This window comes from Equus asinus, chromosome 9, assembly GCF_041296235.1.
Source record: "Equus asinus isolate D_3611 breed Donkey chromosome 9, EquAss-T2T_v2, whole genome shotgun sequence".
Classification (NCBI taxonomy): Eukaryota; Metazoa; Chordata; class Mammalia; order Perissodactyla; family Equidae; genus Equus; species Equus asinus.
In genome coordinates, this window is record NC_091798.1 from 65,339,285 (window position 1) to 65,362,979 (window position 23,695).

The 23,695-nt window shown below is 33.6% G+C and overlaps 1 protein-coding gene and 1 pseudogene across 10 annotated transcripts in view; both read right to left on the reverse strand.

Annotated features, from left to right (window-relative positions):
* FER (FER tyrosine kinase) overlaps positions 1–23,695 on the reverse strand; it is a 435,477-nt gene that overhangs the window by 206,138 nt on the left and 205,644 nt on the right. The window lies entirely within an intron of this gene.
* LOC123289995 (small nucleolar RNA U3) lies at positions 16,537–16,665 on the reverse strand (annotated as a pseudogene).

The window sequence follows — 23,695 nt, forward strand, 5'->3', positions numbered from 1 at the left end:
GTGAGAACATCAATAAAGAAGTGGAAAATATAAAAAAAGAAGCAATCAGAAATGAAGAATACAATACTGGAAATGAAAATTCACTAGAAGGAATCAATAGCACAGTAGATGATACACAAGAAAGGATCAGCAAGCTGGACAAAAGACTAAAGGAAGTCACCCAAGCTCAACAGATAAAAGAAAAGAGAATTAACAAGAACGGGGACAGTCTAAGGGACCTCTGGGACAACATCAAGTGCACTAACATCCGTATCATAGATGTCCAAGAAAGAGAAGAGAGAGGCAAAGGAGAAGAGAATCTATTTGAAGAAATAATAGCTGAAAAATTTCCTAACCAAAGGAAAGAAACAGACAGGTACAGGAAGCACAGAGAGGAGCAAACAAGATGAACCCAAAGACGCCCACACCAAGACACATTATAACTAAAATGTCAAGAACTAAAGACAGAGAAAATCCTAAAAGCTGCAAGAGAAAGGCAAGAAGTTACATACAAAGGAAACCTCATAAGGCTATCAGCTGACTTCTCACAAGAACGTTACAGGCTAGGAGTGGTATGATAGATTTAAAGTGCTGAAAGGAAAAAACCTACAGCCAAGAATACTCTATCTGACAAGGTTATCATTCAGAATGGAAGGAGAGATAAGGAGTTTTGCAGACAAGCAAAAACTAGAAGAGTTTATCACCAATAAACCTGCCTTACAAGAAATGCTAAAAGGACTCATTTAGGTATAAAAGAGAAGAACACAAATAGGAATAGGAAAATTATCAAAGAAAATAATAATAATAATAATAAAATCATTGGCAAAGGCAAAAATACAGTAAAGGTAGCAGATCAACCACTGATGAAGCTAATATGAAGGTCAAAAGACAAAAGTACTAAAATTATGCATTTCCAACATGAGAGGTTAATGGATACATACACAGAAAAGAAGTTAAATATGATATTAAAAACATAAAATGTGGGAGCTGGAGAGTGAAAGAGTTGAGCTTTTAGCAAGAGGTCAAACATAAGAGACCATCAACTTAATACAGACTGTTAATTATGTACATTATTATATATGAACCTCACAGTAATCACAAATCAGAAACCTATAATAAATACACAAAGAATTAAGAGAAAGGAACCCAAATATAATACTAAAGAGAACCACAGGGAAAAGAGCAAGAGAAGAAAGGAACAGAGAAGAACTACTAAAACACCTAGAAAAAAAAGTAACAAAATGGCTTAAGTACATACTTATCAATAGCTATTTTACATGTCAATGGACTAAATGCTCCAATCAAAAGACATAAGGTGGCTAACTGGATAAAAAACAAGATCCACACATATGCTGCTTACTAGAGACACACCTCAGACCTAAAGACACTGACAAACTGAAAGTGAAGGGATGGAAAAAGATACTCCATGGAAACGGCAAGGAAAAGAAAGCTGGGGTAGCAATCAGACAAAATATACTTCAAAACAAAAATTGTAACAAGAAGAGCACTACATAATGATAAAAGGAACAATCCAACAAGAGGACATAACACTTGTAAATATCTATGCACCCAACATAGGAGCACCTAAATATATAAAGCAATTATTAACAGAAATAAAAGGAGAAATACTGAGGCTGGCCTGGTGGTGTAGTGGTCAAGTTAGCACTCTCCACTTCGGTGTCCCAGGGTTCACTGGTTCAGATCCCGGGTGAGGACATACACACCACTCAAGTTATGTGTGGCAGCATCCCACACAGAAAAAATAAAGGAAGACTGGCACAGATGTTAGCTCAGTGACAATCTTCCTCAAGCAAAAAGAGGAAGGTTGGCAACTGATGTTAGCTCAGGGCTAAACTTCCTGATCAAAAAAGAAAAAGAGAGAGAGAAATAGACAGCAACACAATAATAGTAAGGGACTTTAACACTCCACTTACATCAATGAATATATCATCCAGACAGAAGATCTATAAGGAAATATCAGCCTTAAATGACACATTACCCCAGATGGACTTAATAGATATATACACAACAATCCATTCAAGAACCACCGAATGCACATGGAACATTCTCAAGGATAGATCACATAATAGGCAACAAAACAAGTCTCAATAAATTTAAGAAGACTGAAATAAGGCCAAGCATCTTTCGTGACCACAACAGTATGAAACTAGAAATCAACTATAAGAAGAAAACCGGAAAAGCTACAAATACATAGAGATTAAACAAAATGCTACTGAACAACTACTGAGTCAACAAAGAAATCAAAGGAAAAATAAAAAAATACCTGGAGACAAATGAAAATGAAAATACAACATGCCAAATTTATGGAACACAGCAAAAGCGGTTCTAAGAGGGAAGTTTATAGCAATACAGTCTTACCTCAACAAACAAGAAAAATTTCAAAGAATCTATCAGTACACCTGAAGCAACTAGAAAAAGAAGAAAAAGCAAAGCCCCAAATCAGTAGAAGGAAAGAAATAATAAATCTCAGGGCTGAAATAAATGAACTAGAGACTAGAAAAACAAAAGAAAAAAATTAGTGACTCTAAGAGCTTGTTCCTTGAAATGATAAACAAAATTGACAAACCTTTAGCTAGACTCACCAAGAAAAAAAGAGTAAAGACTCAAATAAATAAAATTAGAAACAAAAGAGAAGAAATTACAACAGATACCTCAGAAATACAAAAGATTATAAGAGAATACTATGAAAAGCGATATGCCAAGAAATTGGATAATCTAGAAGAAATGGATAGATTCTTAGAAACACATAACCTTCCAAAACTGAATTAAGAATAAATAGAGAATTTGAATAGACCAATCACCAGTAAGGAGATTGAAACAGTAATCAAAAACCTCCCAGAAAATAAAAGTCCAGGACCACATAGCTCCTGGGTGATTTCTACCAAACATTCAAAGAAGATTCATTACCTATCCTTCTCAAACTCTTCCAAAAAAATGAGGAGAAGGGGAAGCTTCCTAACAAATTTCACCAAGCCAAAATTACCCTGATACCAAAACCAGACAAGGACAACATAAAAAAAGGAAAACTATGGGCCAATACCATCGATGAACATCAATGCAAAAATCCTAAAGAAAATACTAGCAAATTAAATACAATATATTAAAAAGATCATACATCATGATCAAATGGGATTTATTCCAGGGATGCAGGGATGGTGCAACATCCACAAATCAACCAACGTGACACACCACATTAACAAAATGAAGAATAAAAACCACATAATTATCTCAATAGATACAGAGAAAGCATTTGACAAAATCCAACATTCATTTATGATAAAAACTGAATAAAATGGATATAGAAGGTAAGTACCTCAACATAATAAAGACCATAAATGACAAACCTACAGCTAACATCATACTCAATGGAGAAAAAAGGAAAGCTGTCCTTTTAAGAACAGGAACCAGACAAGGATGATCACTTTTGCCACTCTTATTTACCACATCATTGGAAGTCCTAGCGAGAGAAATCAGGCAAGAAAAAAGAAAGAAAAGGGATCCAAATTGGAAAAGAAGTGAAACTGTCACTATTTGCAGATGACATGATTTTATATATAGAAAAGCCTAAAAAGTCCACCAAAAAACTTTGAGAAAGTAAAGTTGCAGGGTATAAAATCAACATACAAAAATCGTTGCATTTCTATGCACTAACAATAAAGTAGCAAAAAGAGAAATTAAGAATACAATCCCATTTATAATTGCAACAAAATGAATAAAATACCTAGGAATAAACTGAACCAAAGAGATGAAAGATCTGTACACTGAAAACTATAAAACGTTGAAACAAATAGAAGAAGACACAAAAAATGGAAAGATAGTGCTCTTGGATTGGAAGAATTAGTATAGTTAAAATGTCCATACTTCCTATAGCAATCTATAGATTCAATGAAATACCTATCAAAGTTCCAATGACATTTTTCACAGAAATAGAACAAAGAATCCTAAAATTTATATAGAACAACAAAAGACCCCGAATAGCCAAAGGATTCCTGAGAAAAAAGAACAAGGCTGGAGGTATCACACTCTCTGATTTCAAAATATGCTACAAAGCTATAGTCATCAAAACAGCGTGATACTGACACAAAAACACACACAGAGATCAATGGGACAGATTAAGGAGCCCAGAAATAAACCCCCACATCTATGGACAGCTAATTTTTAACAAGGGAGCCAAGAACACACAATGGAGAAAGGAAAGTCTCTTCAATAAATGGTGCTGGGAAAACTGGACAGCCACATGCAAAACAATAACAGTAGGCTATTATCTTATACCATACACAAAAATTAACTCAAAATGGATTAAAGAATTGAATGTCAGACCTGAAACCATAAAACTTCTAGAAGAAAACATAGGCAGTACACTCTTTGACATCAGTCTTAGCAGCATATTTTCAAATACCATGTCTGACCAGGCAAGGGAAACAAAGGAAAAAATAAACAAATGGGACTACATCAAACTAAAAAGCTTCTGCACAGAAAAGGAAACCATCAACAAAATGAAAAGACAACCTAACAATTGGGAGAACATATTTGCAAACCATATATCTGATAAGGGCTTAACATCCAAAGTATATAAAGAACTCATATATCTCAACAACAAAAAAATCAAACAATACAGTTAAAAAATGGGCAAAAGATCTGAATAGACATTTTTCCAAAGAAGATATACAGATGGGAATAGGTACATGAAAAGATGTTCAACATCACTAATTATTAGGAAAACGCAAATCAAAACTTCCCCGAGATATCACCTCACGCGCATCAGAATGGCTATAATTAACAACACAAGAAATAACAAGTGTTTGAGAGGATGTGGAGAAAAGGGAATCCTCATACACTGCTGGTGGGAATGCAAACTAGTGCAGCTACTGTAGAAAATAGTATGGAGATTTCTCAAAAAATTAAGAATAGAACTAGCATGTGATCCAGCTATTCCACTGCTGAGTATTTACCCAAAGAATATGAAAACACAAATGCCTAAAGATATATGCACTCTATGTTCACTGCAGCATTATTCACAATAGACAATACTTGGAAACAACCTAAGTGCCCATCAAGGGATGAATGGATAAAGAAGATGTGGTATTTATACACGATGAAATACTTCTCAGATATAAAAAAAAAAAAAAAGATGAAATCTTGCCATTTGTGACAACATGGATGGACCTTCAGGGTATTATGCTAAGTGAAATAAGTCAGACCGAGAAAGTCAAATATAATATGATCTCACTCATAAACAGAAAATAAAAACAACAAGAACAACAACAAACACATAGATACAGAGATTAGATTGGTGGTTACCAGAGGGGAAGGAGAGAGGGAAGAGGAAATGGGTGACTGGACACATGTGTATGGTGATGGATGGTAGTCTTTGGGTGGTGAACATGATGTAGTCTACACAGAAATTGAAATATTATGATGTACACCTGACACAATATAATGCTATAAATCAACGTCACCTCAATAAAAATAAAATTAAATAAACAAATAAGATAAAAATAAACTATGTAATAATCCAATCAACTTCTTTAGTCATAAGCTAGAAGCAAGGTGAAATACATACACATATATATATATATGTGTGTGTGTGTGTGTGTATGTATGTGCGTGCGTGTGTGTGTGTATGTGTACGTGCCACCTGGGTATTTAATTTCTATTTCAACATTTCTACAATATATTGTATTACTAATAATTCTGTTACTGTGCATTACAAATAAAACACCACTGTATAAGATACATCTGTGTATGTGTGTGTATATATACGTGTGAATATACAGCTCATATGTGTATATACACATAAACATTTTATATTTATACATATATATAGGTATGTGTATGTCAAACTAACAGGCACAACGTGTGAATACACACTCATTCTAATTCTGAACAAAGCCATATTTCATGCCACATAATTTATGTGTATATTTTAATGTTAAGAGTAGAGTACTGAGACTATTTTGGCAGTTAGTGTGAAAAACCATGAGTGTTAGTCTAAAAGTACGTTTCATTTCTGTAGTGTACTTGGGTAGAGGGTCTCTGTATTGCTTAATATCATTTAAGCGTCATTTTAGAGATGCTAATGAACATGACTCTGCTCTCTATTTCACTGAATTATTACTCTTCATTTTCTCTCATTTCTGGCCTTATAAAGATATATTTTCATTCTGTCTTGAGACTATTTCCCATTTCATTTCTTTCAACTACCAAAAACTTCATTCCTATTGACACCTCTAAAATATTTAAACAGTATTATCATATTTTCTGTTATCCTCTCACCCATTTCCTTCATTCTCTCCTCACCTGCAATTTGTTTTCAAATCTCCTCACATTTTTTTATTGCATTTCTTTGAACTGCATTAAGTGGCAGTTAGGGTGACATCTGTACATGCATTTACACATGCATACATCAATACTATAACAAAGGTTATCAAAATTTTCTAAGCTGAAATATCATTTATGTATAAATTAAGACGTCATTCACAATACTTTTTACAAATTGAGTCTGGTATTTTGAAACTTCTAACATTAATTATCAAGCATACTTTTCACAATTTAATGGCAAGATCTATCTACACCAGTGGAATATAAATGAGAAACAGCAGGTTAAAACAAGTTAGCAAAACCATTTATTTTTCTTTTAATATTGCCTGAGTTGACTGGCTACTAAAGGAATTACATAAGTATTGGCTTGCTTTCAGTTTCATCAATATTTTATTTCACTGCCTAAGCTAATTTTTAAATAATATTTTGTGGCTTTTACTTACACAGGCTAATGTTAAGAAGCTGCTTATTTTATATGTTTGTGATAGAAAAAATTAAATGGATTTTATCTGTGGCATGGCCCAAATCACCTAATAAATTCTTGAAAAATGCATTGAGTTGCTAGTAAGTACAAGGTATGATAGGGATATGAAATTATTATTACATACTCCTTGGCCTTAGACTGCTTGCAGGGACCATATGAATGCTTACAAATAACTAAAACAAACATTGGTGAATAGAGTGCAAATAGTCTTTTCAAATCAACAGAAATGTATTACATGCCTAGCTGTATTATACTAAACTCCTTCATATTAATGGTTATGTATTCTCATGCTTACCCCACATGCAATTTTTATAATGGAAATTCTACTAAAATAATAACTATGTTTGCATAATTGCTTTCTTGGACATTTTTCAAAAGCTTATATTAATCATCAAGACACAATGTGAGAGAAGTAGTCATATGCAAGAAATACAAAAATGTAAAAAATGCACATATGTAGCACTAGTTAAGTTCACTTTTTTAAAAAAAGAAATGGAAATATGGATAACATTTCACAGCATGAAAGAAAGAAATGTGCTAAAAAACTCAGGATTTTTCAGTGTTCAGTAAGCTCATAAATGCCAATGTTTCACTGAATTCAACATATAGTATTTGTTTAGAACTCAATACTTCTTAATTACTTTCCTTTACTTATTTGTAATATAAACCCATTGAACTTATGTATTATCATAGACTGGAGTTTGACGATGTTTGTTGCTCTACATTAGGGAATGCACAGAGAACAACAGATTGGTATTATCAATCCTTCATGCACTCCCATAACCTTTTTAAATAATCACTAGCTCTGATTTTTCCCTATCATAAATAAAAACATGCAGAATAGTTGGGCATCCAGCTTTTTTCCATTTGAAGATTATTTCTTTAGGATTGATTCGTGGCAATAACATTAAGAGGTCAAAGAGTAAAAGTACTTGCATTATTGTTTACTGTAAAGATGTCATCTTATTGTGTCTTTTAATTTTGTTAAAAACATTTAAAAATGAAACCTAACCTTTATCTGCTAATCTGATTATATTGTACTGACACATTCGATATTTATTTGTTTAAATAATTGTAGTCCCTCTCTTGAGAGCTGTCAGCCTATGTCCTTTGTCCACTTAAGCCTTGGATTTTTAGGATGTTTCTCTTCATTTTTTGTGGGTTATTTCTATCTTGGACCTTTTTTCTTTTAACATTTAAGATTACCATATTGTTAGAGACTCAACATTGCCCACATTATCCCTGTTCATTTTCTGTATGTTTTCTAACCTTTAAAAGTCCCATCTCCATCTCTTGAAGTTTATAAATATTAAATTCTATTTTCTTCTTTATTATGATTTGATTTTTACGTGTAATTCTAATCAACTTTGAATGTATAATACTGGGAGAAGCAGTGTCTAAACTGTTGCTTTATGAAACTGCTAACCAATTTATCTCACCACCACTGATTGAGAGATAATCCCCTTCCCAACTGATTTTTAATACATCCTTTATCAAATTTTTCCCACATACTTTTAGATGAATAGTAATTTGTCACATCTGTGTGTTTTTAAGTGTAGTAAGAAGAAATAAGCATAATACTCAAGGAAATCTAACTACGAAGAATGTACAGAAATAACTACTGACTGGCATTTACTCATTCTCCAGCATCATGTTTTGGGTTAAGAACCATTTCATCTCCTAGATATTTTTCTTCCATATTTTCTAATACGCTTAGTTAATACTTCATTCTGATTTTACATTTTTCTGTTTTAGTCCCTAAAGATACTTATACTTGTGCATATAATTACCTGGTTTTGATGGGACATTTTATTCCATTTTTATATTCTAAGTTATTAACTTGACTAATTGAGTAGTTTCTGTAAATCTGGTGAGCATATTCTCAACTCCTTTTTCCATATTGCTCTAGATCTTTGCCTTTACTAACTTTAACTCCATAAAGAGAAGTTTAAGAAATAAGAAAGATAAGACACAGAGTTCTAGGAAGCCTTTTAGGAATCTTTTACCTCCGGTATTCAGAAGGTAAGGCAAGCAAAGGAGAAGACAGAAAAGTACTAGTAGGATTAGCTGTCCTAAGAGAATCTTTTTGAAAAACTCTAACACTCCCAAGACTATATGTTTCAAGAAGAGCAAGCACCACGTCTGTTTCATTTTTCACTACAACACCAGCACCAGGTACACAATAGGTGCTCAACAAATATTTGCTGATTGCATCAAAGAGACCAAGAGGGCAGGAAGAGAGCTGGAAAGGTGATAGGGCAAAGGGGGAAAGAATGTGTGAATGTGAGCATGTATCTGTATTAGCATGACTTGAGTAGGTTTCATAAGTTGTCTCACAATTCTAACCTTTTTTGGAAGAAGGACCTGAGTAATACACTTTAGCTGACCTAGAAGGACTTGAAACTTTTTAAGCCACCATTTTTCTCTTGCTCCTCTGTGACCTTGATTCTTCGATTAAAATTCTAAAGTGCCTAAAATCAAATTTTACTGACAGACTCCAGATGAGTAACTCCAGTGTTTCCTCCACTCTCATTTTAGGAGTTCCAAACAGCTTGGAAATACAACTCATCTGCTTGATGTGTTGATGAAACTGCTAAGAATGACTGTCATGTCAAAAACTTCACGGTCATGAGATGACAAAAATTAATTTACTACTTTGCATATATTTCATACCTAGAAGAATCAGCTGTGATGAATCAGCTGTCCAAATTTCTGCCAAAAATCAACACAATTTTAAAATATAATTAGATTTCAACTTGGTTTAGACCAAAAGCACCAAGACATTTTAAGGAAGCAGACAGCAAAGCAAGAGAATAGGGGTTTTGAGGAAGCAGGAAAGAGGTAAGACTGGGAGAATGCGTAGGTCATGGTATCATGGTTTAAGTATAAATCTGGGTCAGAGATGCTATCAGTCTTATAAATTTGTGCTAGTAACTTCTTCCCCAGAAATGCTAAATGTGATGCTCAATTATCTCTAAAGTTGTGTCTGGCCCTGTACATACTTCCATATTGCCAAGGCATCTCATCAAGATTAGACTCATTCAGTCCATCAATTTATTCATTCAACAAATATTAATTGAGTGCTTACCAAGTGTGAGGGAACACAATGGTACAAAATATATGCCATCCTTGCCCTCACAGGCTTTCTATGTAGTGGTATTACTATATTAGTACTATTAAGCAAATAACTATAGAAACAATTACCAATTTTCCATGCATGTGTTATCTCATTTGAGATAACAGAACCAATAAGGTAAGATTATCACCATTTTATGGCTAAGGAAATGAGGCTTAAACAGGCTCACACTAGTAAATGTATAATTACAAAAAACGGAAAATTTTGAGAAGGAAATTTAAAATGTGTATTGAGGTATCTGATTTTGCCTAGAAGTCAGGGACATTTATCTGAAGAAATAATGTTTACAGTTTAGCTTTCTTGATCACTCTAAAATACGACTGACCAAACGAGCTTAAAAATTATAATTCTTAAATACATGAACTTTATGATTTTCTATCTTTGAAATCACTTCAGAATGACTACAGTGAACATACAGTTCATAAAAGGAAGACCGAAAAAAATAGTGTTCATGCAGAATATCATTTTAGATATCTTTCTTTCAATTTTGATGAGACTGTGAAAATCAATTTTGGAACATCAACTTCTCCAAAAAGCCATAAAATAGGCATTTCTGTTTCACTGATTCTTGATTAGGATGCTTTGAGATGATTTAAGTTTAAAGAGGTCATTGCTTACACCTCAAATAATTACCAGTCTATTCCCTGAAAAATGTGATTTCTTCTCTTATTTCCAAGGGTAGAATAAATGCACTTCTGTTCCAAATTTCTCCTACACTCTCCCCGTCTAAACTACAGCAATAAGGTAATGAAGAGAATGTATAGGCTCAGAATAGCTCTTTTTTTCCCATCTAGATTAGAGGTTGTCAAACTTTAGGGATCATCAGAATCACCTAGGAGACTTGTTAAAACAGACAGCAGGGGCCCACTTCCAGAGTTTCTGATTCTGTAGGTCTGGGGAGAAGCCAGAAAATCTGCATTCTAACAAGTTCCCAGGTGATATTGATGCTGTTCATCCATGGTACTCACTTTCAAAATCCCTGGTCTAGAAGGTGATCTCCCTAGGAGATCTACAACTAAAAGTGGAAAAGTACTTACACTTCTCAAATTAACTCAACTTCACGGTTCCTTAATTAGCAACATTGATGGCTGTAATGAGAACAGTCACACAAAACTACAAAGATGGAATTACAGGCACTGTCCTCTTCTGTACCACTTGGAGAGGTAGCATAACTTACTCTTTCAGAGAAAATACTCTGAAGGAAACTGCTTGGGTTGGAATCCTAGCTCTGCTACATAATAGCTATGTATTCTTGAGAAAATTACTTAACTTCTCTGTGCCTCAGTTTCATCTATAAAATTAGGAAAATAACGTTACCCACCTCATAGGGCTTTTATGAGATTTAAATGAGAAAGACACTTCGAACAATGTCTGACTTACAATATACAAAAGTGTTTATCAAATAAAAGCTGGTTTCCTCAGTAAAGTAACTGTTCTCCTAAGCAGCTTCTTTTTTTCCCCACCTTTGTTGTCTACTAACTCAACTGAATTTACAGCCTATACCCACTTAGAGGAACTTCTGATAACCATTTCTAGATAATAATTATACCCTCATTAAATATGTTATTATGCTTTTTTCTTTTCATTCCAGTTTTATCATCCCCTCATTTTTAATCTGTTTTATTAAACATATCTTTACAAGAGTCTCCAAATCTTTTGCTGGAATGAAGCAAGATATATGTAAATCAATAGGCCAATAAATATAGCTTTGACTTTTTCTATGTTTAAATAATACAATTATTAAACAAGAGAAGTAAACTAAAACAAACTAAGCTTCTATTGTGAACTAAAAAATGACCTGAGCTATTCTTTAGTGCCTTTGACACAATTATTAAGTATAACATGCTATTCCATGCATTTACTTCAAATGAGGACCCAAATCCCTTCTAGAAAACCTTTCTAAAAAACCCCAGCCCATAAGTCATTCTTTTGCCCTTTTAACAAACATGTTTTTACTAAAATGTGAGCAAACAGCAAGAGACCTTAGTAGGTTGTATGTCATGTTTGTGCAAGAAAAGAACTAAGGCCATAGGTCACTTGTCTCTTGTGCTTCTTCACATCATTCAGTAACAATGCTAGACCCACTGGGCATATGCAGTGACCACTTCAGCACTATGGGAATCTGGTGAGAATAAAAAATATTCAATCTTCTGCAGGGTGTTTGAAAATTCATGTTTTTTTATTGGTCCAAACTCTCAAACTTGGTTTCTTCACTATGACTTCCAAATGTATCTTATATTCTTGCTAAAAGGCCTGAATAGTCAACCAATTTCAAAACAATTTCAAATATACTAGTTCTTGACATGGGAATTTCAGATAAAGTTTCATACTTCTATATATTTCGGGTGAAATGGCACTGGAGAAATGCTACTAAGTAATATTTTGGCTTGGATAGTTTCTCTCACATAGATGAATCAGAACAATTACAAGAGTTTATCAAAACAGAGATAACATCTATCATGACCACTTAGTCAACATAGCAAAATTGGCCTATAGTATGAATTATTTTTTACCAGTAATGGAGAGAACTAATATGGTATAACATCCAGTATTAACAGGATTAGGATTATTTTATACCACAGTTAATGATATGCTTAAATGGGAAATGGATATGTCAACAAGGATTACTTTTTTAAAGGATTTTTTGAAAATTATGTCTTTCTCTTCACTCAAAGTAATGCTGTATAAAATTTCTTGATCTCCTGGATTTGACTTAATATTACTCAACCCTTAACTTACAAACACTGACTTTCTAAATTCTTCATTTTCCAGTTATTGTTCTACTTTCTCATTTAATAATTTTGACTTCATCTTTCTCTACCATTAAAGTTTATTAAATGAGAGAGCTCACATCAAAATACACCTAATTTATTTTCTATTTTCAGAATGAATTCAGTATAACTCATTAGTTCAATCTATAACCCACAGGATGATATAGTGTCTCCCCTGTCTTTTGTCCCAGATTGCCAGCGTGTCTGTTTAATATATCTAGGTCAAACATATTTCTGTAACAGGAACCTAATGTATATTAAGGAATGTTGTGCTATTATGAAAACCATGACCTAGTATCCAGATATCTTGACTTTTTAAAGCTTCCAAAGCTTAATGGATAATAAATTTTCCCAAGTCTATGGATATTACCCTTTCCAACCCAGTTAGCCATAATTTCATTGCATACTACATGAAAATAAGTGACATTTTTAAAGTACTTGAGAGTTTACAAAATGCTTTCACTATCTTGCCTTTACAACAACATCACGAAGTAGGTACAGAAAAAGAAATTGGGTCTCAAAGAGATCAAGTATATTATCTAAAGTCTTGTAAGAAAAACAATCTAGTGAGAATACATTTAGTGGAGCAGGTGCCAAGCTGAATCAGCCTCTTTTTTGCATGCCACCATTAAACCAGCTCATGGAAGACAAAGTGAATTAATACAATCCTTGACTTCACAAAACCACAACTAGAAGTATATAAAAAAGAAAATAATTTTAGCACTACAAAATAAGTGTTATAATCATGGCTTGTACAGAATTCTATGGAAGCAAAGGGAAAGGAGGACTTAATTTGACCTTGTGGTTTAAGAAAGACTTTAAACAGGAAATGATGCTCAAAATACATTCCAGGAAAAGAGAGCAGCATTACAAGGATAGAAAAGTATGAAACAGCAGACCATATTCTTAGAAGTGAAAGGGATTCTGATATGTTGCAATTTCAGACACGTGAAGGACTGGCAGGAGAAACAATTGGAAAGACTGAAATGAGCAAGATCACAAGAGGTCCTTGTATGCTAAGATGTTTCAACCTGACCAGGTTCATTAGAGTATTTAAGCATTTGCATGACATGATCAATTACTACTTTAGACATTCCAAACATCTGAACATGGCAGTAGGACAAAGGATTAGCAAGCATGAGAAACAAGAGACTCTTCATGAGAGTCTCAGACCCACATCAACGAAGGCCTCAGATAAGGTAGCAGCAGCGAAGATATAACGCAGGCAACAGACTTGAAAGCCATTTATGAGGTAGGAGTTTCAGGAATTCATGACTCATTAGCTGTGAAAGATGAGGGAAAATGAGGAGTAGATGAATGTTCCAAATATTGTGTACAGCTTACATGCCAGAATAGATGGTGTTAACAAAGACCAAGACTGAGAGGCATGGCCAGTGGGCGAACAAAGGAGTGGGAATCAACATAATGAGTTCATGCTCATATATGTTGAGCTTAAGGTTTTATATTCTTATATATATACTTCCAAAGTTACATTTCCTTATCTCTCTCTGACTCTTCCATCTCTCTCTTTCCCTTATAAAGAAATTTGTGATTACACTGGGCTCACCTGGAAAATCCAGGCTAATCTCTCCTTCTCAAGATCCTTAACATAATCCCACCGGCAAAGTCTCTCATGCTATGTAATAGAACGCATTCAAAGGTTCTGGGGGTTAGTACATAGACACATTTTGGGGACCATTATTCCGTCTACCACACCTCCTCTTCCCTTTTCCCCTGACTACTAGAATATTCTCCATTCCAGGTGTATAAATAGAAGTCTTTATAGTCCCTCAAATGTACCACAGAATTTCTCCCCTCAAGATCAGATACAGCTGCTTGGTCCAAAAGACTATGCTCTGTCAGGCCCTTCACCAGGACACCCTAATCATCCTTCACAACTCTTGAAAGCCTTCCCTGAACTGTCAAAGTAACATGCCTTTCTTATGTCCTCTAAAAACAGCATAAATTACCTCTAGAATAGGGTATCACCTCAATCATAATTCTTATTTACATGCTTAAAATTTGTGGATTCCTAGAAAATTTTGACCCTATTTACTTCAGATGAATACCAATGACCTTCCAGAAACCCCACATTCAAGATTGTAATAGGAGTGGAGGAGTCTTTTAAAAGTTATTTCTAGAGAAGATTCAAAAACTCTATTGACTCTCTCATAGTCTAGTATTATGAACTAAAAAATGATTCTTATGGTCTCCAACTGAAGTGATTCCAGGGGCAAAAAAAAAGAAGACAGATTTATTATTTAAAAGAGAACATAGCATTACTAAAAGGTATTGGTAAAATCATACCTCTTGAGTCCACCATTAGGAAGTCTCTCTAATGGTAAGACCACAAAACAGTGAGGGCCATAATTTGAACATGAGGGTCCTTTATTACTAAGGGGCATAAAAGAAATAATTGATCTTTGCTGATCTTGATTCTATTTCTCATTAAATAGTGACCAATCAAGGTTCATGGATGTCCACAAGATTATAATTTCTCTGTATGGGTATTTCTGTTATAAGACCTGATTTTTTGGTTTAGATTTAATATGTATCAGCTGTTACATAAATAACAGAAGGCACAACTAAAAGTTTCATTTTCTCTAGAGCTTATATATAAATGAGGCTTTCCATTTAAAAAAATCACTTACAGATATCTTTTTAATGTCCTTGGTCTTTCCAATTTAAATCCTATTATTTCAATGTCATTAAAATTCTTAGCATGCATATTTAGTCCATGTAAAGTAAAGGAGGATGTGGGACAAATCTTTTTGTGGCACAATTAAATTGTTCCCTTCAAGGACAACTGAGCAGAAGGTGAACACTAATTTAGTTAATATGGTAAAGAAAGATAAATAGCTCTTTTAAAGGGTGAAAACAAGCAATGCCTGTTCTTGTATTTCATTTTCACTTTTGAAATGGGTTAATACAAGACTGTAATTTTCAAATAAAGAATATTATATATTACGTAAGATAAGATTGCTTCAATACTTTAAAGTTCATATCAGAGAGAAATCTCATCAAGGTGTCAAATGAATTTTATGGAACCTATTGAACATGGTTCTCACTGGTATAAAATACGAATAAGCTGAAAAAGACTACACTGAAAATATTTTCTCTCTCTCCTTAAAAATATTTAGGAAGTTTGCTAAGAGCATCATAACTACATGAAAAAGTAACTTCTAACTGAAAATACGGAAAATAAACTATTGTACAAATGGAACTGAAACGGAATATATCTTATTTCCAAAGAGATCTCACTCATAAATCTAAACTATGCTCACCTTTGGAAATGTTAAAAGCTAAAATTTCTATATTGTTCTAAAACAGAATGTTAAGGTCTTTTGGTTATAATATTTTTTCAAATAATATATCAAGAACTTAGTAAATGTCCAGATTTTGTCAAAAATAACATCAAATATTTACTGAAGTATGCATTAGAAACAGTGAAACACATTAAAATGAGTAAAAATATCCCTATTGCTCTCAAGGAGCTTAATATCTAACGGGGATGTCAGACATAGGAAATAATAGCAGAGAGAACAAAGTAACTACTATAACTACTGCAAAGTTCAATTTGAGGACATTTTTATGGAATACTTTCTGAATATGTATAATAAAGTTAATTAATAATGAAAATAGAAACTACACATTATCTCAGAAGTTTTCTATCTCAGAAGTATATTATATGGTCTGCAGGCCATAGGGGCAGAGGAGGGAAAGTAGTTATAAGGAAGAGGGTTTATGTGACTGAAGAGACTAACCCAGCATGGAGACAGAATAGCTACCCTCTTCTCTCTCATACTTCTTATCAACTCAACCCACTCAATCCTTACCCCCTCTTCATGCCCCTATTCTATTGACCACTTCTCTCCTGCTTGAATTGCAGAAGTAACAACATTGAGAATATTCTGGTAACAAACTATAGAAATGATCCCTGAAAGTATGTTCAACATCACTAATTATTAGTGAAATGCAATTCAAAACTACAGTGAGATATCACCTCACATCCATCAGAATGCCTATTATTAAAAAGACAAGAAACAAGTGTTGGAGAGGATGTGGAGAAAAGGGAACCCTCATACACAGCTAGTGGGAAAGCAAACTGGTACAGCCACTACAGAGAACAGTATGAAGATTTCTCAAATAGAAATACCATATGATTCAGCTACTCCACTCCTGGGTATTTATCCAAAGAACACGAAAACACTAATTCATAAAGATATATGCACCCCTATGTTCATCACAGCATTATTCACAATGGGCAAGACGTGGAAGAAACCCTAGTGCCCATCAACAGAAAAATAGATAACAAAGATACAGTACATATATACAATGGAATACTACTTGGCCATAAAAAAGACAAAATTGTGCCATTTTGTGATGACATGGATGGACCTTGAGGGTATTATTGTAAGTAAAATAAGTCAGATAGAGAAAGACAAATACCATATGATTTCACTCATATGTGGAAGATAAACAAACACATACATAAGGAGAACAAGTGGTGGTTACCAGAGAGGAAGTGGGTAGGGAGGACAAAAAGGGTAAAGGGGCACATATGTATGGTGATGGATAAAAACTAGATTATTGGTGGTAAACACAATGCAGTCTATACAGAAGGTGAAATATAATAATGTATACCTGAAATATACACAATGTTACAAACCAATGTGACTTCAATAAAATAATTCTTTTTTTCTTTCTTTCTTTCTTTTTTTTTTTGGTGAGGAAGATTGGCCCTGAGCTAACATCTGTTGCCAATCTTCCTCTTTTTGCTTGAGGAAGACTGTCCTTGGGCTAACATCTATGCCAATCTTCCTCTATTTTGTATGTGGGATGCTGCCACACCATGGCTTGATGAGTCGTATGTAGCTTTGCAACAGGGACCTGAACTGTGGGCTGCTGAAGGAGAGAGCACAAATTTAACTGCTATGCCACTGGGCCAGCCCAATAAAGTAATTTTTTTTAAAGTCCTTGGTAAAATAAAATAAAAAGTATTAATTTAAATGATAAAAAAATTGAATAATCTGTGTCAGAATGCTTTTGTCTCCTTGATAGAGACTTTTCTTGCTTTCTAGAGCTTACTATCTTAGTCCATTTTATTGTGGGGTTTTTAGAACATCAAATATGTTCTCAATGTCTAAGTTCAAGATACGAAAAGTAAGACATTAAAAAAGAGAGCGATCCTCTATTAAATTAAGTTTTTTAGAATTGATAACTTAAAAATAAAATAAACTATTGGTAACTGTGGACTTTTTTTTCCACAATGGCAGAGTATGAACAAAAATAAAAATACTTCAACAATGTTCTATTCCATGTTAAGGTTTTTTTCACTCAACGTGTAGATCCTCTACCAACTTAGCTAAATGTTAAATTGTTCAGTTAAATAATTAAGATGAGATATATGTAAATGTCATAGGTGTAATCTTTTGGTATTTTGGTATCTTTTTAATGTATTTAATGCTAATTTTATTTTTTTATCATAAATCTGTATCCTGAATTTTACTATTCTGTTCAGCAAAAGTTGAAAACAGAGGAAAAAATGCTGATGCAGAATGTTCTTTATTAAGTTGTATTTTAATATTATAACCCTTAGCTATTATTAAAGGACACTAAAAGCAACAACCGATGAAATCTCTTCCTAAACTTTTGCAGATATGTTGTTAAGGACATTGTTATATCTAAAATCCCAAGAGACAAATTTCCTTTAGAACTTATTGGTTGTAAAACTTTGCTTCAAACAAATTAATATCCCTCCTCCTCTCAACCACAAAATTAGTTAACTCTTTTTCTATAATGAATTACATCTAAATTTCAAGCTCAACACAGAAATTATAGAGGTCTTTAATAGCCAGCATTTTGTATTTTATTTAATGTTGTTAAATTTCCACCATTACTTATTTTTCCCTGGTAGCAATAATTTATTTCTACACCTATTTTAACATTACTTCACTGTACTATAATTTGGTTATGGCTACACAAGTTCTTTGTAAAAGATGGTAAAATGAAAATTGATTTCTTTCTGTTTTTTAAATGTGCCAACAAATGCCTTAACTTCACCAAGCAATTAAAAGGGCGGAGAACCTTCAACATTCTAGTGAGGGATGTGCTATCACACTCTATTCTTTAGATGTGCTTAGTTCACATTCACCCCTTGCTTGTAAACCTGCAGTGGAATGGCATTTTCCACTGATAAATCCTAATCCTGGTATTCAAGGCTCTCAAAAATCTGAGACTAACCTACACTTTTCAGATTACTCACCTTTCTAAGTCATCTGGCTTCTGTCTAACTGATCTTGCCTTCCTTAAAGCAAGTCTTGGAATTTTCCATAATCCCTACTTCTGCCTATCCTCAAGACCCACTTCAAGTCCATGCTCCTCCATGAGCTATTCCTAGGCCATTTGCTCTTCCTCTGAATTCCTATAACACACACTGCTACTTTGAAAATCAATTTTATTGAGATTCAATTTTACTGAGGTTCATAAAATCAATGTTTTGGCTCTAGACTTTTTAAGAAGATAATAGAATATATCACATATAACAAACATAAAAAGTTGTTTTACAAAATTTGTTTCAGTTATACATGCCTATACATATCAACACTCACAATTTTGTGCATCCTGAGACTCAATATAGCATGTAATTTATTTCTATGCATTGTGGGGAAAAAAAGCAGTTTTAAAAACATTGCCTTATAGTGTTCTACCAAACTCTATCACATAATATGGTTTTAGAAAAATTTTAACATGGCAAAAATAATATGTTCGATGAAAAAAATTTAACTACACTTCAGCCAAAAAAAATTAACCATAACTCTTCCAACCTGAGATAATCATGATATTCTGGAACATAATCTTTCAACTTTTTCGATGTATATGTGCATATACACTACATTTCACTTTATGACAAGGGGATAATATCATAACACTGTTTTATAAATTGCTTTTTCTACTTTAATATATAACATGACCATTTTATTCTCTTAACAGTAATTTTTTCAATAAAGCATCTCCCTGAAAAATTATAACTGCTTAAGGGCAGGTGTCACAGATTCAATATTTTTTTAATTTAAATTTTAAATAGGTAATACATCCCCAGTGTTCAAAAAAAAAAGAAAAATATAAAACATAAATAGTAAAAAGTTTCCCTTATACCTCTGCTGCCAATTTCAACTCCCTCCCCAAACATGTAACCTTTGTTACACATCAACATTGTTATTATTAGTTTCTTGAGCATATTTTTAAAATTCCTAATCATATAAAAGTAAATTAAGACATACAATCTTATACTCTCCACACTTTTTATATAAAAGATAACAAACTTTCGTTTTATAGCTTAGTTCCTTTTATTAACAATACATCTGGGAACTCTCTCCAATCAGGACGTAGAAAGCTTCCTCATTCACAGTACTCCACTGGATGGAGCACCTAATTGATTTAACTAGACTCGTATGGATGAACATTTCTATTCTTTCCAATCTCCTGATATTACAAACAATACTGCAGCAGCTAACCTTGTACTGCGATCATTTCATATATACACAAATATAACTAAAGGATAAAGTGTAGAAGTGTTATTGCTAAGTGGAAGGTATATACGTTTTATAATTTTTATAGATTCTGCCAAATTGCCTTCTGCAGAGGTTTTTCTAATTTATAGTTCCATCACCAAATTATCTAAGGGCCTTTTTCTGCACATCTTTGCCAAGAAAATGAATTAATGAACTGTGGGTTTATGCCAATCTGGATGGGTGAAAAAGTGATATCTCATTATAGTTTTAATTTTCCTTTATTCTACTGAGTGAGGTAATCATCTGTCATATCTTTAAAAGCCATTTTTATTTTTATTTTTTGAACTATCCACTCATGTCCATTGCCAATTTTTCTACTTTGGTTGTCTTTATTTTATTAATTTATAGAGGTTCTTTGTATGTTAAAGAGATTAGCCCTTTTGTGGTCTGAGTTTTTATTGATTAGATTAGCAACTCTTCTAAATGTGTATTGATCTTTTTAAAAGTAGTTATCTACATTTTGTTTTCCCTTTTTCTAATTCATTCCTTTATGCTTTTATCTTTATTAATTCATTTCTTCTGCTTTCCTTTTATTTAATTGTGGTTTTTTCCCCCTAATTTTTTGAGTTAGATGCTTAATTCATTTATTTCACTCTTTTTGTTTTATTGATGTAAGTATTTTAAGGCTCTGAATTTTCCTCCAAGTGTAGTTTTGGCTGTATCACTTAAATTATATGTAAAGTTTTACTCTCTCCACTCATTTCCCACATCCATTGATACAAGCAAGAAATATAGCCATAGAACTTTAGGGTGAATGTCTCACTTTCAACAGATATTTTTGCTGGAGCTTCATAAGATCTGCTGCAACTTGATTCTTTGATCACGTCTTTTCTTCACTTTGTGCTATATAACTTCTGCCTAATCTGAGGTGCTTTTGGCTACCTTAACATGCACTTTAAAGTCTGTGGATTATATATGGCACCTAGTTTCATATAAAATGCAGTTTATGGATTTTTTTAATTTTTATTATTGTTGTTCTGTTATTGTCCTATGGTTTCCAACAGGAAATGGGAAAAAATGTTGTTATATAAGAATGTTCATACCAGAAATCCTTTTATACATTTTCTCCTATATTTCTACATGCTTCCCTAGTCCATGCATATAGAATATTTCATAAATACTTTAAAATGATGAAATTATACACTTCAGGCAATGTTTATGCTATAGATGCCAAATCCTGCCCTTCAATCTGCATTTAAAAAATTCCAGTGTCTTATCCTTTTAACCACTTGGGCCTCATCTGCCTATTTTCATCATTAGTCAAATATTTATAGGGTAGATAAGAAATATATGGAACTCATTACCAGAAAACTTGGCTCCTCAGACTAAAAATGTCATGATATTTAAGAAAGTCTGAGGGAGGTTTATGGATGAAATATTCTTGAGAGATCACTTCAGGAACATTAGTGGTCTCCAAGGTCTATTAATTTTTTGAGTCTAACATTGTCCCTCCTCAAAATATCTGCTGGTAAAGTTTGAGATAAAAAACTGAAAGTCTATGTGTTTTATGTGCTATGACAGGGTTCTTTCATTTTATTACATAGATCAAGCCTAAAATCCAAGTTTAGTTTGACTTCTCACACTTTACTAAATGAAGACTAAATTATTCAAATATTACTTGGTATTTCCTTTAGCACAACATGCTTTATAGTTCCTCCTAGACTAAGTTTCATAAGGGATGGGATCATAATCGCCAAGTTCACTGTTACATCCTAGCGCTAGAATATTAGAGACTAGAAAAAAATTGCTGTTGACCTACTGACATTACTGGGACTATAGATTATAATTTACGCTAGTTATGGCTGTAGTAAAAAAAATGATGAATAGAATAGAATCCGTTTCAGATCCCAACTCTGAAACTTAGAAGAAATATGATTGAGATTAAATTATAATCTCTGAGCTTCCTCATCTAATAATGGGGATAAAACTAATACCAAATTCACAGGTGTTGAAAAGATTTAACAAAATAATAGAAGCAGAGTGTTATCAACAGACTATGCTTTTTTTCTTCTATCACAATTTAAAATCTTCCAAATTTGCCTTCCATTCTGATTTATCTGTCCTGTAAGAAAAGTTTCTAAACAAGAAAGTATACAGTATGCTACAGTTTCAAACATATATCCACAGAGATTTTCTCACATGATCTTTACAACAACCATGTGGGGTTATTGTAAGCCAAAGATGACTCTAGGAGGCTGACTTGCCCCAGATCACGTGGTTGGTAGCAGTGAAAACTGGCACTTGCATTTAAAATTGAATTCTCATTGCTCAAATCAGAGGTTCACATACAGATTTACACAGTCTTGACGAATTTTCTAAGGAGAACATTGTATAAATTTTTTTGTGCTCTTCGACTCTCAATGGACCTAATAATTGATCCAAAAGAGGCAATTAATTAAATAGAAATCTTAATACTGAGTATTTTAGATCAGAGCTTCTTTTCCAAACTGTGGGTTTCTGTAACTGGAAATCTAAGTTGACATGATATTTAATTACCTCATTTTCAAGAGCTAAAAAATAGATCACTCTTATCTGTTTTCAAATTTAAACACAAAGCACCTTTTAAAAATTCCATGCAAATGACAGCATAAGAGGATTAACTGCAAAAGCACAGCTAACTAGATGCCTAAAAAAATAATATTACTGAGTGTGATATTTTGATTTATAGTAAGAAATTATATTTGGTCTTTGTCTCCATTTCTGGAACAGAGCTACTAAAACCCTTGGAAATTCCTAAGCCCTGAGAGGTGAAGGTGTCTTTTGCTATGTTAATGAGGTGACTTTTAGAAAGCTCCAAGCTAACATAAGGATGGGGGCTGGCTGCCAGGGAAACCAGTCTTGTGATTAGAGGATTGGAGCTATCAGTCCTACCCCCTCACCTCTGTGGAGGAGGGTGGAGGGCTGGAGATTGAGCTCAATCACCAGGTCAATGATTTAATCAATAATGCATATGCAATGAAACCTCCATAAAAACCCAAAAGGATGGGATTCTGAGAGCTTCCAGGTTGGAGAAAGCAGGGAGATTCAGAGGGAGGGGTGTGCTCAGAGAGCAGGAAAGCTCTGTGCCCCTTTCCACATACCTGGCCCTATTCATCTCTCCTATCTGGCTGCTTCTGAGTTATATTCTTTTACAATGAATTGGTGATCTAGTAAGTAAAATGTTTCTCTGAGGTCTGTGAGCTACTCTAGCAAATTAATCAAACTGAAGGAGGGCTTGGAATCCCCAATCTACAACTAGTAGGTCAGAAGCAGAAATGACAACCCAGACTTGCTGAGGGCTTCTGAAGTTGAAGAAGGGAGGTGGGTATGTAGGACTAAGCCCTTAGCCTGTGGGAGCTGACTCTATCTCCAGGTAGATAGTGTCAGAATTGAGTTAACTGCTTGGTGTTGTGGGAAAAAAATAAAAAAC